Source organism: Lissotriton vulgaris, chromosome 1_1, assembly GCF_964263255.1.
Source record: "Lissotriton vulgaris chromosome 1_1, aLisVul1.2, whole genome shotgun sequence".
NCBI classification, from domain to species: Eukaryota; Metazoa; Chordata; class Amphibia; order Caudata; family Salamandridae; genus Lissotriton; species Lissotriton vulgaris.
In genome coordinates this window covers 277,966,937-277,980,831 of record NC_141685.1, presented here as the reverse complement: position 1 = coordinate 277,980,831, position 13,895 = coordinate 277,966,937, and the positions used below count along the sequence as shown (strand labels likewise).

The window sequence follows — 13,895 nt, the reverse complement described above, 5'->3', positions numbered from 1 at the left end:
CATGTCAGGCATTGATAATGGCATGCTGGGTGGCACGTGGATAGGGGGGACAGGTTTGCTATGAAAGAAATCACTTATTTAGTGGAATGAGAATTTGGGGATGATTGTGTAAGAATTGGAAATGCATGGGGCTAGTGGCAGACTGTATGAAAGGAAGGGCTATTTGTATTTAAAGAATGTAAATCGAGAGAAGATTTCTGGTATCTACAGTCCAAAGACAATAGAAAGAGAGGAAGGACTGACATCCTTATTTTATGACATAAATGCCTTTGGCTAGGGAACTTTCAGCAGAGTAGGTGGCTCACTGTGTATGTGCAGGGGCTTTGAGTGAGTTTTGACCAGGGTTCAAACCCCACCTCGGAAAATTATTTTTTAATATTATTTTTATTTTTTTAAACAATTTATTTATTTTAGCAGAGTGAAAAATGGTCCTTTGGAAATGCTCAACTGATAATAATGAAAGACCAAGTAGAAAATCTATGGCATATGTCACATCAGATGTGGCATATGCCACATGACAGAGTGACACGTGTCACATGCCAGACTTGGGCTCCAACCCTTACTGTCCTGGCGTCACCCAAGATCGTTATTTTCCTTACTCATTAGTTTAAGGCATTCAGATCAACGGGCAGAGAAGAAACCAAAGAGAAATAAAACCTTAAGTAAGTGAGAGCGAGTTGATATCGCCATTTAATGTTTTTAAAAATAAATTCTGTTTAGTTTATTGCATTTAAATTATGTAATAAAAGGGCACTGTTTAACCACAAATCATTCAAAATTAGTAACCTGGCTTTTTCTCAAAATTATGTAAATGTTGGAAGTCGCGCAGTCTCATGGGAAATGCTGGCCGCCCTCTGCAGTAACAATGAACGCCCGTAGAGTTGGCGGAAGCTTTTTAGCCTATATTCCCTGTAAAGTGGTCACGCACCCTGCACGTTCACGGCGCCCAGCACCCCTGCAGATAATCGGATTACCAGCATGAAGAGAAAGCAGCTCTCCCAAGTACCACGCATCAAGCGTTACAGATTTTACCAGCTGCTCATTTAAAACAAGCACTGAAAATGCAATAGGTCTCGCCCTCGTTTAAGTTAAAGCAATTCTGTTTCTAATTAGGTGGTTTCTTAGCTTTGCTTTTATTACTGTTTTTCAAAATTTCATGTACATTACATGCATATGTATGCAATGTATGCATATATGTATTTGTATGCATGTATTTATATAGATATGCAGATGTTTATATATGTTTATATATATATATATGTTTATATATATATATATATATATATATATATATATATATATATATATATATATATATATATATATATATATAATAAATGCATTTGCATATATATACAAATATCAATTCCACAGTCCTGAAGCACACAAGCACGGAGGAAAAAGCCAAAGCAGGTACAGACCACAACAAGGGATGGTGCGAATTAAAGTGCCTTTATTCCAAGATGGGTAGCAGCATGACGCGTTTCGTCCGGGAAGCCCGGACTTGATCACATTATATATATATATACACAAAAGTACTTGCCGATCATTTCCCGAATTGCTTGGTACATTTTTGGCGTTTCATTGACGACATTTGTGTAATTTGGAGAGGGTCGTTGGAGTCAGCTAATGAATTCGTCAATCTGATTAATGTAAACAACCTTAATCTAGGTTTCACCTCACAGATTAGTACACGAGTCATCCAGTTTCTTGATGTAGAAATTTATTTCGAGAATGGGAGAATAAACACTCGCTTGCATAGAAAAGCTACAGCGGGCAACGCCATACTGCACGCGAGTAGCTCCCACCCTAACCATTTGATCAGAAGCATCCCTTATGGGGAGTTTCTTAGGATGAGGAGAATCTGCAGCACCCCATCAGATTTGGAAAGTTGCCAGAGTGAGGCACTGGAAAGATTCTGTGCCCGAGGATATGATGTGGCTCTCTTATTAGATGCGAAAGATAGAGCCAACCATCTGGACAGGGATAACTATCTAGCATCTATTACTGGGGTGGTTACCCCTAGTCCAGTTGAGAGTGAGGTTGAGACCCAGACTAACACCATCAGCCTCATAACCACCTTCAATGATGATCACAAAAAAGTGAGAGGAATACTGAAGAAGCATTGGCCCCTTTTGAAGACTGATATCACTCTGGCCCCCCTCATACCAGCTGAACCAGGGGTGGTGTTTAGAAGAGCTCCCTCCATGAGGGATATGTTGGTTAAATCCAGTCCGGAGGTAGTAATTAAACCTTATCGTATCTCCAACAAATGCGGTTTTTTTAAATGTATATCTTGCAGGGCCTGCAAATTTGGTGTAAACACCAGTGAGTATTGCTCTGCTTTTGATCCCACTCCCATCAAGATCAGGGATCATTTCACCTGCCGCACGGACTTTGCAGTATATGTGCTCCAGTGTACCTGTGGACTCAGGTACGTTGGGAGCACCAAACTGCAGGCTTTTAACCGCATTCTACAACACCTACGAGCTGTGGTCAATTCAGATGGCAACTATCCGGTAGCCCGGCATTTTGAATTGGTCCACAATAAGAACTTAAATGAATTGAGATATTTTATCATTGATGCGGTGCCGAAAAATATCAGAGGGGGAAACAGGGAGAAAGCGTTAAGGCAACTTGAGAGTAAATACATCATATTACTCGATACCAGAATCCCAAACGGTTTGAATACAGGGGAGGATCTTTATTGTTTCCTCTAGAGGTAACAGTATAGTAAGGTTTATTAGCCACCCTGTTTCTGCAATTACACACGAGTATCCGTTGGGATTAAGTTGCCGGTTGAACATATGAAAAGGGAACTATGCCATAATGCTAACTTAAGATACCTGTTGGGACCCTGGGTGTACCCCATGGTGTAGCTTTTCTGGTCAGATATTAGTGCACTATGCCATGATGTTTCCGTTGAGCCTTACTGTACACGTTGTCTATAAATGGTTTTTCGACGTCAATGTAACTATTACACACATTTACTTCTGTTAGTGGGTGGCATGCAACTCTTCATTAATAGAGATTAAATTAGCGTGCCACCACCAATGCACTCCCATAGAAACATTAGAGTATAGCACTCGATTTTAACAAGCACAATTTTGCACATTATCACTAAAAATGCACTTTATAATAGCATATATTGCACGTTCCCTATATGTGAGACTTTTTGCAACTTTGTAATACTCAAGTACATGAATTGGAGTAAATCATGAACATGATTGGCAATGCACTTTATCTCCATAGGCATCAGTACAAAATGATATATTTATTTGTAAATAGTTTGTAAATATATTAATTTGCCTTATGATGTGTTTACACTGATAGATATTTTGATCATGTAATGAACTTGCCTTTTGCACTTGGACCATTGTACATTGTCGATGGGATTGTAAATAACTGCTCCGTGTACATAGTATTTTTTCCATGTTTATGTTGCATTTAAGTCTAATTGGGAGCATTCACAGTATATAAGCACACTTATTGGTTCTTTCTAGTCATGTGATCAAGGCTGCCGTGTTGCAGCCGAAACGCGTCATGCTGGGGACAGAAGAGCAATAAACCACCCTTGAACTAAAACTTATCGCAGTGTTTGTGGTCTGTACCTACGTCGAGGACTCTGCACTTTTGCCGAGAGTAGGAGTTGGAACGGATATATATATATATATGCATATGTGTGCGTGTAGAGAGATAGAGAGAGGTAGAGAGAGGTAGAGAGGCAGAGGTAGACAGGTAGAGGTAGAGAGGTAGAAAGTAGTAGAGAAAGAGGTAGGGAATAGAGAGTAAGAGTGAGTAGTAGAGAGTAGAGAGTTAGTAGTCGAGAGCGAGTAGTAGAGAGTATGTAGTAGAGAGTGTGTAGTAGACTGTGTTGTAGAGAGTGTGTAGTAGAGAGTGTGTAGTAGAGAGTTAGTACAGAGTAGTAGTGTAGTAGGGGGTGGGTAGTAGGGAGTGTGTAGTATAGAGTGTGTAGTAGAGTGAGTAGTACAGAGTAGTGAGTGTGTAGTAGTGCGTGTGTAGTAGTGAGTGTGTAGTAGAGTGTGTAGTAGTGTGTAGTAGAGAGTAGTAGAGAGATTGTCTAAATTTACTGTTGGTTGTCTCTTGATACTGCGGGGGAGCCGACTCACCTGTCTCCTGCCCACCAAAGCAGTCCTCCTGCCAGTTCCTTTCACCGCAAGTGGAGGCTGCCTTTTGGGTGTTGCGGGCCACAGGGACTTCAACTCCCGGCACCCTTATGTGGCGTACACCGCCTGCGTCCCTTCAAATCCCCTGGAGACGCTTAAATCAGCTGTGCGCCTCCCGCAGCGTGGGATCGTCTAAATTTACTGTTGGCTCTCTCTTGATACTGTGGGGGAGCCGACTCACCTGTCTCCAGCCCACCAAAGCAGTCCTCCTGCCAGTTCCTTTCACCGCAAGTGGAGGCTGCCTTGTGGGTGTTGCGGGCCACAGGGACTTCAACTCCCAGCACCCTTATGTGGCGCACACCGCCTGCGTCACTTCAAAGCGCCGGAGGCACTTAAATCAGTTGTGCGCCTCCCGCAGCGCGGGACGCACGCGGGCGTGCCCGGGCGCTGCCGGGCCAAGGGCAGGCCCGTCCGCGCCTGTCAGTGGCCGGAATAGGCTGAGCTGGGCCATCCCCCTTACACTGGGAGATCTGTGCTCTTAATGATTTGGTTAGTGTTGCTGTATTTTAACCTATTTATTTAGCTATCATTTTTATTGTTGTTATTCTTTGTTTGTGCCCAACTTAATTTGTTGCTTGTTATTTTGCTCTATATAGTAACAAGTACAGCGCTACCTGTGATAATCAGACACTGCCACTCTGCTGCTATTACAGGGGATGATAAGGGTCTATGGGGCATATTATCAAGGGGGTTTATCTCCGCTTTTTTGGCTTTAAAAGCCAAGAAAGCAGAGATAAAATTATCTGCCTATTACCTAGCTGTCGCTAACACCAGTTAGCGACAGCTAGTAGGAGATAGCGACCATCTTGGGCCCCGCTTTGCATGTCAGTGATATTTATCACTATTGACATGCAAAGTGGGCGTGCCAAGATGTTAGCGACTGGAAACAGTCGGTAACATCGCTATCTCCTATTAGCAACTTTTGGAGATATTCGCGCTAAGCGTGAATATCTCCAAAAGCTAACACCTGCCACCTAGCAGTTCTTAGCCATGTTATCCAATGGTAGGTGGATAACATGGCTAAGAGCATTTGCTCGGTAATACATGAATATCACTGACTTTACAGCGATATTCATGCATTTCGGCCGATTTTTATCACTTAGGAGATAAACCTTGATAATAGCAAGGCTCCTAAGCGATAAAAATCGCCGCAGCTCGGCGATAAAAATATCGCCGCTAAACTACATAGCGATAATTATCGCTAGTTGTTGGTAATATGCCCTTATATTTTTCAGTATTTCACGTGGCCTATTGTGAGAGTAATTTTCAGGGGTTTCCTATCACGGGGCTAGGGTGCCTGTTAGAGGCAGTTGGAGGTAGTGCTAGGCCATTTATTTATCTAATTTCCAAGTTTTATTACGGGACTTCTGATTCTCATTATGAGCAAAGACAAAGGAAGGACTATGGTGGGGACGCTAGATGCTTTTTTGTTGAGGGCAGAATCCGTCCTCGTTCACGAAATTCAACTTAGGGAGCGAAGACTGACCCTAGAACCGCCACTACCAAAGAGTAGACTCTCTCTGTCCCCCACACTAACGGTACCAAATATAGGGGCAGATTTATGAAGGACTTGCGCCGCCAGTGCGTCACTTTTTCCCATGTTAAAAATGACGCACCGGCGGCGCAAGGCCTTCATAAATCTGCCCCATAGTATCTAACAACATGACTCCTCCATCAATTAATCATACTAAAGTACATTCCTTAACAGACCCAGCCGTGAACATTGTCTCCCTAACATCTCCTGAACATAGCCCTACTGGGCCAACTGTTACAACTAGAGGACAAAAGGCAAAATGCAAACGCAAGCATATACTAAATACTGAAACTTTATCTAAAATTGTAAAAGAAAAACGAAAAACCACCCCTAAGCAGAGTAAGATTGTTACATGCTCAAAGGGGAAGATAAGGAAACTGGCAGAAGGTCCATGTGAATCCATGGAGCATTCAGGAAGGTCCCCTAAGCAGAGTGAAATAGTTCATCCTGAACACTTATTGCAGGATGATACATTCTGGGGTAAACTAGAGTCCTTGATGTTAACTGTCTTGGAGCCCATTCATTAAAAAAAATCTAATTTAGAAACACGACTAATAAAAATTGAGGAGTTGGTGCAAGGCACTCATCAACTGGCACAGTCAGCTGCTACTAATCCAACAGCATGCACGCTATCCTGTAAAGTGAAAGCGCACATTGCGGGCATATCTTCCAATCCCGTATTTCCTGAGTAAGAGAAGAGTAAGGTTGTGAATACTACTTCAAGCTCAAATAAATCTGCCTGTATTGAAAGCGGAGTAACTGCAGGGGGGAAGGAAGGGGGAAGCGACGAAGCAGCTACTAATGGCATAAATCAGCGGGGTCATTGTGAGAACTCTTATAATTCCTCCCAAAATTTAAATTTACCCCCAGAAGCCACCACGTATACGGTTGTTTTGGCCAATGTCCCTCCCTTGGCCTCTAATGTATTTGAACATTGGTCAACCCTAATGAACAAGGTACTCCATTTTCTCACTATCAGGACTGGTCTGAAGATCACCTCACCTCCTCTCGGAATTTAAAATGGTTCGTAGGATCGGATGGGTTGGCTCCTTCCCTAAATTGTCAAGAGGATACTGTGTCGTTATAACATTTAGGGCTCCGCAACTGGTATGCACTATTATTGAGAGGGGTCTGAACGGGCCGGTTACATCTCATGACATAAACATACTATCCTTAGGATATTTTTACTGCCCCTTAGAGCAGGTAATGAACCTAGGCCCTAAATGCGCACCAGAAAGCTATCTGGAAAATAGGCAGCCCAGATATCATTTATCTACATACAATCGTTTCGAGGTTTTGAGCGGTCTGGAGGACAATGACTGACTTTACCCTGTGCCCTGTGTAAAATCCATGGGACGGCACAAAATTGGAGATACACAGGGGCTTATTCACAGAACTAACTTAAGACAAAATCCTAAATTTATTACTTTTGGTATTCACAGAAGTTAGGATTTTGTCTTAAGACAGACTTAAGACAGACTTAAGTTAGGATTCTTTCTTAAGTCTGTCTTAAGTCTGTCTTAGGATAAACTTAAGACAAAATCTAACTTCTGTGAATACCAAAAGTAGTAAGTTTAGGATTTTGTCTTAAGTTGGTTCTGTGAATCGGGCCCACTGAGACTTGACGATAAGAGGGACGAAATACCCCATGATCCTAGTAATGAGCTCTTATATAGTAACCACGCTAACTCTAATGACCCCGCTCAATCTGTACATGTTGTTATGCCCCCAATACAGGGTGTAAATTCCCCCATAGTTCTCACACCCGCTGTTGAGCCCTAAGATTCCTCGGATACAGAAACTACAAGAAGAAAAGAAGAAGGACTGAACAACTGTGCGGTCAGCTAACAAGAGGAAGACGCCCACTGACTTGGCACCATCCCTGCAGGACTATCTCCCCCCGAACTTTCCCCAGCGAAATCCCAGTGTGTTCTACAGCCAGCAACCTCAAAACCCCCCAGAGGACCTGCCTTCCTTCACTCCCAATGACTGCTTCTCCTGTGAACACCGGATTTGTTCATCTGCAACCTCTGGCAGCAGCCGAAGACCACGAATCCAGCCCACTCTGCATGTGCCGAACGCGGCCCGAGCTCGAGTGGAAAAACACCACGAGGAGGTCACCCTGGCGATCCTTAACTAGATTCCGGTGACCCCTGACCTGCCTCAAGCCTCCAGCCAATGCCTGCTGCCTAAATCCAGAAAGCCCCCCTAACCGCAACCAGGAGCTTGTAAGAAGATCTGACCCCAAAAGGCACCCTTGCACCCGACGCCCCACAGCTTTGTGTGCCCAAACCGAAGGCGCCTAACCAACCCTTAACTTGCCAGCTTACCTCTCAAAGTGGTGGTCGCAACCAAAAGTCCTTCGTCTACCTGCCTGCAGTGCTTTTGCAAACGGAGGTTCTCCATTGAAAACAAGAGTGCGCCCGACAGCACTCTGCACCCGGCCGACTCAGTGCCACTGAGGGTGAACCTTTTGTGCTAATTTTTTCCCCCCATTTTCTCTCACCTAAACCCGAGGAGCTTTATTCCCACAACCCAGTGGCCTGTTTGCCAACAGCACCAACCGGAGGCCCCCTATCCCCCTATGGATAACATTGGGCCTCAACACTCTGCACCCAGCTGCCCTAGTGCTGCTAAGGGTGTAGCAAGAGTGCATCACTGACCCTGGGGGACCCCTGAGTCTAACCCCAGAACCATAACTCTCACAGTCGAGTTAGAAAGTAACGTAAACAGTAACTTACCTGTTATTTACTGAAAAAGCATATTCATTTCAATCTACTGTATTTGCTAAGTATTGCAACCTACTGCATCCCCTGTAAATCAAACAACGTACAATTCCTATTGCATTTTCAAACTGTTCTACAATCAGCAACTTATTACTGTAAAGCATTTAATACTTACCTGTGCCAGGGTTGCTTGGTTCTAAAAATAAAACAACAGTATATATTTTTATACAAAAACAATTGGCCTAGATTTTAGTTCATGAGTGTGTGAATTCATTTGCTGACTGAGTGTGTACTTCAAATGCTTAACACTGTCCTCTGATACTGCATTACTGCTCGACCACTCTGCCACAAATAGAGAGTAAGGTTCTATCTAACTTTAACCTCTGCCTACCTCTGGGGTCACCTGGACTCTATACACACTATACCTCATTTTGGTGTAGTATATATAGAGCCAGTTTCCTACAGGAAGCACTAGAAAACAGACATCGGCACATGGAAATAATACTATGCTAGCATTGATTAGCAGCACTGGTACCCAAGGAGGCGTGATGCCTGTTATGCGTGATTTTGCATTTCAGTGAGTTAGTGTAATGCCAGATGCGTGGTACTTGGCAGGGCTGAATTAGGTGGCATGGATTTGGACAAGCTGTGCATGGCAAGTTTTTTTTTCATGGGGTATAAAGTGGACATTTGTCTATTTTTCTTTGTAAAAATAATATGGGCTGTTACTTTACCTTCCAGTACTTTTCTGAACAATTTGTTAAGCTAAATTGTATTGCTGCGTTGTGTGCGCATGCAGGGAAGAACACGTGTCTGGCAGACATGTAATAAATCATCCTACATCTCAGTATTAACTTCCACTCTTCTAAGCAGTAATTCCAATCCTAGAATGAGTTACCTGTTGGCAGAGGATGAAAAGTAGCAGGAACAGCTTCGATGCCGTAGAGGCTAGCAGGAAGAACTGTTTTGGGGTGGTAAGTTGAAGAGGTTGTTTAACATGTTTTAAACTACTACAGCGGCATTGGGAAGGGCAGCAGCTGAAAGGTTCTGTCTTTACTGGTAGGCAGTGGTTAGATGGGGAGCGGCCATCAGCCTTTCTGCCGGTGGTGGACAGGGAAGCAGTGGGAGGCGGTCATGGGTTCGCAGTGACTTACGATGGGTGGTTTTAAAGGCGGGGAAAAGCATAACTGCAGGGTATGTAGGGGTGAGAGTAGAGTTAATGGATGCGTTAGTAGCAGGCACGAAGGCAGTGGTCTGTGTCTGGAGGTGGTTAACTGAGCGGGCTTTGCTTGAAGGTAGGTCATCAAGTAGGAGGATGTGTTTGGTGGGCCGGCTGGAGGCAGTGTTATGTAACTTTGCTGGAGGGCGCAGAAAGAGTATGTACTGATATATGTAAATCGCCCAATGAATGGGCGGATGTGACCAATAGGGGAACCAGAAACCTTTTTTACGGCTGGGGTGAGCCCCTGCAGTATGGCAGGTCGCTGGCCTGAGAGCTCTTGACTGACGTGGAGAATGGGGGGAACCCTCCATGTACTTTGCAGGGGGGCCCCTCCAAGTTTCGTTACGCCTCTGGTGAATGTGGGAAAGAGTAAGTGAATGGATGGATGAATTAATAAATTCATGGTTGAATTGCACAGAGTACACGGACTGATGAGTCACTCATCCACCTTTTCCTCTGTTTAGTCACTTATCCATCACACCTACTCACCCTCCTTATGTAGTCTGCCTTTTATCCACCTGTGCACGCACTATGTCCACAAATTGACACCTTTTTGTCTTCCCTATCTCTCACACACCTAGGTTTGTCACCCAAAAAATGAATCACTTTCTCATCTTGAAAAAGCCTGAGGTATTTGCTTTATCAGTCCATTTACCTTAGATCATTTTAGTACATATACCTGTGGCAGACCACTTTGAACTAATGAATGCTAAAGAGAAATTGAATCGACGCTGGGGAAAGGGTCCTAGAAACCACTCTGCAATTATACATATTATGAATGATCATATTTATTTATTTATGTATTTATACAGGATTTGTAATGCGCATGGCTGCCTCAGCGACAAGGCGTCCCAGCGCAACCTGAAACTGGCGGAGAGAGACAGGGAGACTTACAAGCACCAAATATTAAAGAGTGGGGTACAACCATGTTTTTAGCGATTTCTGAAATGCCAGAAGATTGGGGGTGGCTCGAATGCAAGCTGGGAGGGAATTCCAAAGTTTGGCTACCAAGAAGTCAAACGAGCGACCACCAGCCCTTGCTTTCCTCACTCGAGGGACACAGACAAACCATGGTGTGCGGAACGCAGAGCGCACCTGGGCAAATAGGGCTTCAACAGGCCTGATAGCCCAATGGGGGCTTGATGACTCAGGATTTTGTGCGCAATGCACAGCACCTTAAACTGAATACGGGCTTCAATTGGCAGCCAGTGCAATTTCAAAAGCACTCGTGCAACTGATTGAGGTCTTGGGAGTGCCACTTCAATGCGCGCTGCCGCGTTTTGGACCCTCTGCAGGCGTTTGATACTTGCCTTATTAGCACCTAGATATAAGGCATTGCCATAGTCAAGCCTCGCAAGAATGGTGGCTTGCATGATGGTTTGGCATGCTCTAGGCGGAAAGAGACCAAGCAGAGGCCTCAATCCTCACAGAATCAAACCAGGCACCCAAGTTCTTTACCGACTCCTTCGGTAACGGGGCAGATTTCAGATGTTCAGGCCACCACTGCTCAGACCAGAGCTCCTGGTCCTTCCCATATAGTAGAATCTCGGACTTGCTGGCATTTAGTTGAAGGCATTTACAATTCGGGGCACCATGGGGCAAGAATAGACAGATGCGTGACGCATCTGCTGCCGTAAAGGTGACGCATTGCTGGAGTCGCGTTTCAAGCGCGACGCAGCTCCAGCAAGGCTCGGGGTGCCCCATGCCTAACATGCTGCGTCAATCCGTACGCCTGTTTCAAGCAGGCGCAGGGTTTTGACTAGCATGGCCTTAAAAGTGACTGAGTGAAATTTCACTCAGCCACTTTTAGGCGGAGTTCCTGCACCGGAACCCCCCCGCCCCCACTGCGCCGGAACGCCCTCATGTGGCGCAGAGCTTTACAACGTGATGTGACGCATCTCCCAGATGCGTCACGTTGTAAATACCCCACAGCATGGCGTTGGTTTTGCGCCGCCGATGCGTCACAAAAGTGACGCTACGGCGGCGCAAATGTGGCATACTTGGCTTGTAAATATGCCCCTAAGTACTTGGTAAAACTTTTTATTTTTAAACTGAAACCATAAAATGAAGACAGTTGCTGTCTGTTTACAAAGCATCAATGAGATATAGTTCAGAGTACTTTTAAGATGTAAAATTGTCCCTGATGCATTGCAATGCAAGCACTCTATAGGGGACGGAATAATAAACAGGCCAATAACACGAGATGGTATTAATAGTCCTCTGGGCGAAGCCAGCGTCCATTATATGTATATTTTATTTACATAAAAAAGTCACAATAGATCTAACATGCAGTTGCTCCATCAAGCCATACCTAAAAACATTACCGTTTGTCTATAAAATAACAGACCGGAAATACAGAACTAGGAAGCGTTTTACTAAACTTTAAGATCTCATTTTGCCTAATGACGTATAACAATGAGCTACATTCAAATTAAACTTAAAGTTTGCACAAGATATGCAACGAATGTTCAATTCTTTATTTCAATTATCTTTTATTTAACCAGTATGGGGCCGGGCAGATCGCTGCACCAGGGCATCCTGCTAAGTAGGCGGGTCACCCACGGGACGACCTGTACCCGTTCAAAAATTCCGCTCACATTACGAGTGAGGATCCTGGCGTCACCCAAGATCGTTATTTTCCTTACTCATTAGTTTAAGGCATTCAGAGTAACGGGCAGAGAAGAAACCACACAGAAATAAAACCTTAAGTAAGTGAGAGCGAGAAAATATCACCATTTTATGTTTTTAAAAATAAATCCTGTTTAGTTGATTGCATTTAAATTGTGTAATAAAAGGGGACTGTTTAACCACAAATCATTCAAAATTAGTAACATGGCTTTTTCTCAAAATTATGTAAATTTTGGAAGTCGTGCTGTCTCATGGGAAATGCAGGCCGCCCTCTGCAGTAACAATGAACACCCGTAGAGGTGGCGGAAGCTTCTTGACCTATATTCCCTGTAAAGTGAACACGCACCCTGCACATTCACTGCGCCCAGCACCCCTGCAATTAATCGGATTACCAGCATGCAGAGAAAGCAGCCCTGCCAAGTACCACGCATCAAGCGTTACAGATTTTACCAGCTGCTCATTTAAAACAAGCACTGAAAATGCAATAAGTCTCGCCCTCGTTCAAGTTAAAGCAATTCTGTTTGTAATTAGGTGGTTTCTTAGCTTTACTTTTATTACTGTTTTTCAAAATTTCATTTACATAACATGCATATGTATGCATATGTATGCATGTATTTATATAGATATGCAGATGTTTATATAGGTTCATATATGTATGCATATGCATATATATACATATATCAATTCCACAATCCTGAAGCACGCAAGCACGGAGGCAAAAGCCAAAGCAGGTACAGACCACAACAAGGGATTAAAGTGCCTTTATTCCAAGATGGGTAGCAGCATGGCGCGTTCCGTGCGGGAAACCCGGACTTGATCACATCATATATATCTATATATATATCTATCTATATATATTTATATATATCTCGCTCCTCCACACGCCATAGGCGGGGCACTTCCTGGTCGGGTGCAATAAACGCGGTGGCGTACCGCGATATAAATACCAGCTCCAAACTTCCCTCTTATCCTTCAGGAAAGAAAAGCACTCGCGAGGATTCTGTAGCTCAACAGCAATTTATTCAGGACAAACGCGTTTCGGATTTACATCCTTCGTCAGTGTCGTAAGTTCTAAACAAAAATACTGGCGGCCATATTTTATTAAAACATCACATGTCACGTGTCTCGGGGTAATAGAGGACGGACTTGGCGTCATTGTGATAGTATGGGCGCCATTTTAACACGGTAAATACCGGTCAACAATTGTTCCATTTCATAACAGAACCCACTAAGGTTATCGGTTAGAAATTTCATTTGTCATGCATTTCAACATTTAACAAATTTCATCAATAAAAATGATATTCATTTAACATAATTAAGCCGTGGATCGGCAATGCAGCCTTCTAAAAAGACTGCTTAGGTCCTGTTTTACCCACATACAATTATGCCGTGTATCGGCTAAAGCGACATGTTAGAAGCGAAACATTTGCAGACAGTGCCTCACAGGTCATTTTCAGATGTCATAGTATTTCATTTATTCAAATGGATGGCCAATTCCTCCCCACTGTTCAACCCTTTTGGAATCTTGGTTCCCAGATCTATAATATAACGTGACTCCAGCCTCCTAAGTTTAAGTAGACGATCTCCCCCTCTGATGT

General features: G+C 43.7%; 1 non-coding gene and 1 pseudogene across 1 annotated transcript; both read right to left on the bottom strand.

Annotated features, from left to right (window-relative positions):
* Nucleotides 1-479: 479 nt before the first annotated feature.
* On the bottom strand, nucleotides 480-616 carry LOC147746967 (U12 minor spliceosomal RNA; annotated as a pseudogene).
* An 11,565-nt stretch (nucleotides 617-12,181) lies between these two features.
* On the bottom strand, nucleotides 12,182-12,331 carry LOC147746966 (U12 minor spliceosomal RNA). Its single transcript, XR_015300396.1, has one exon. It is a non-coding gene; the product is annotated as a U12 minor spliceosomal RNA (small nuclear RNA).
* Nucleotides 12,332-13,895: the final 1,564 nt, after the last annotated feature.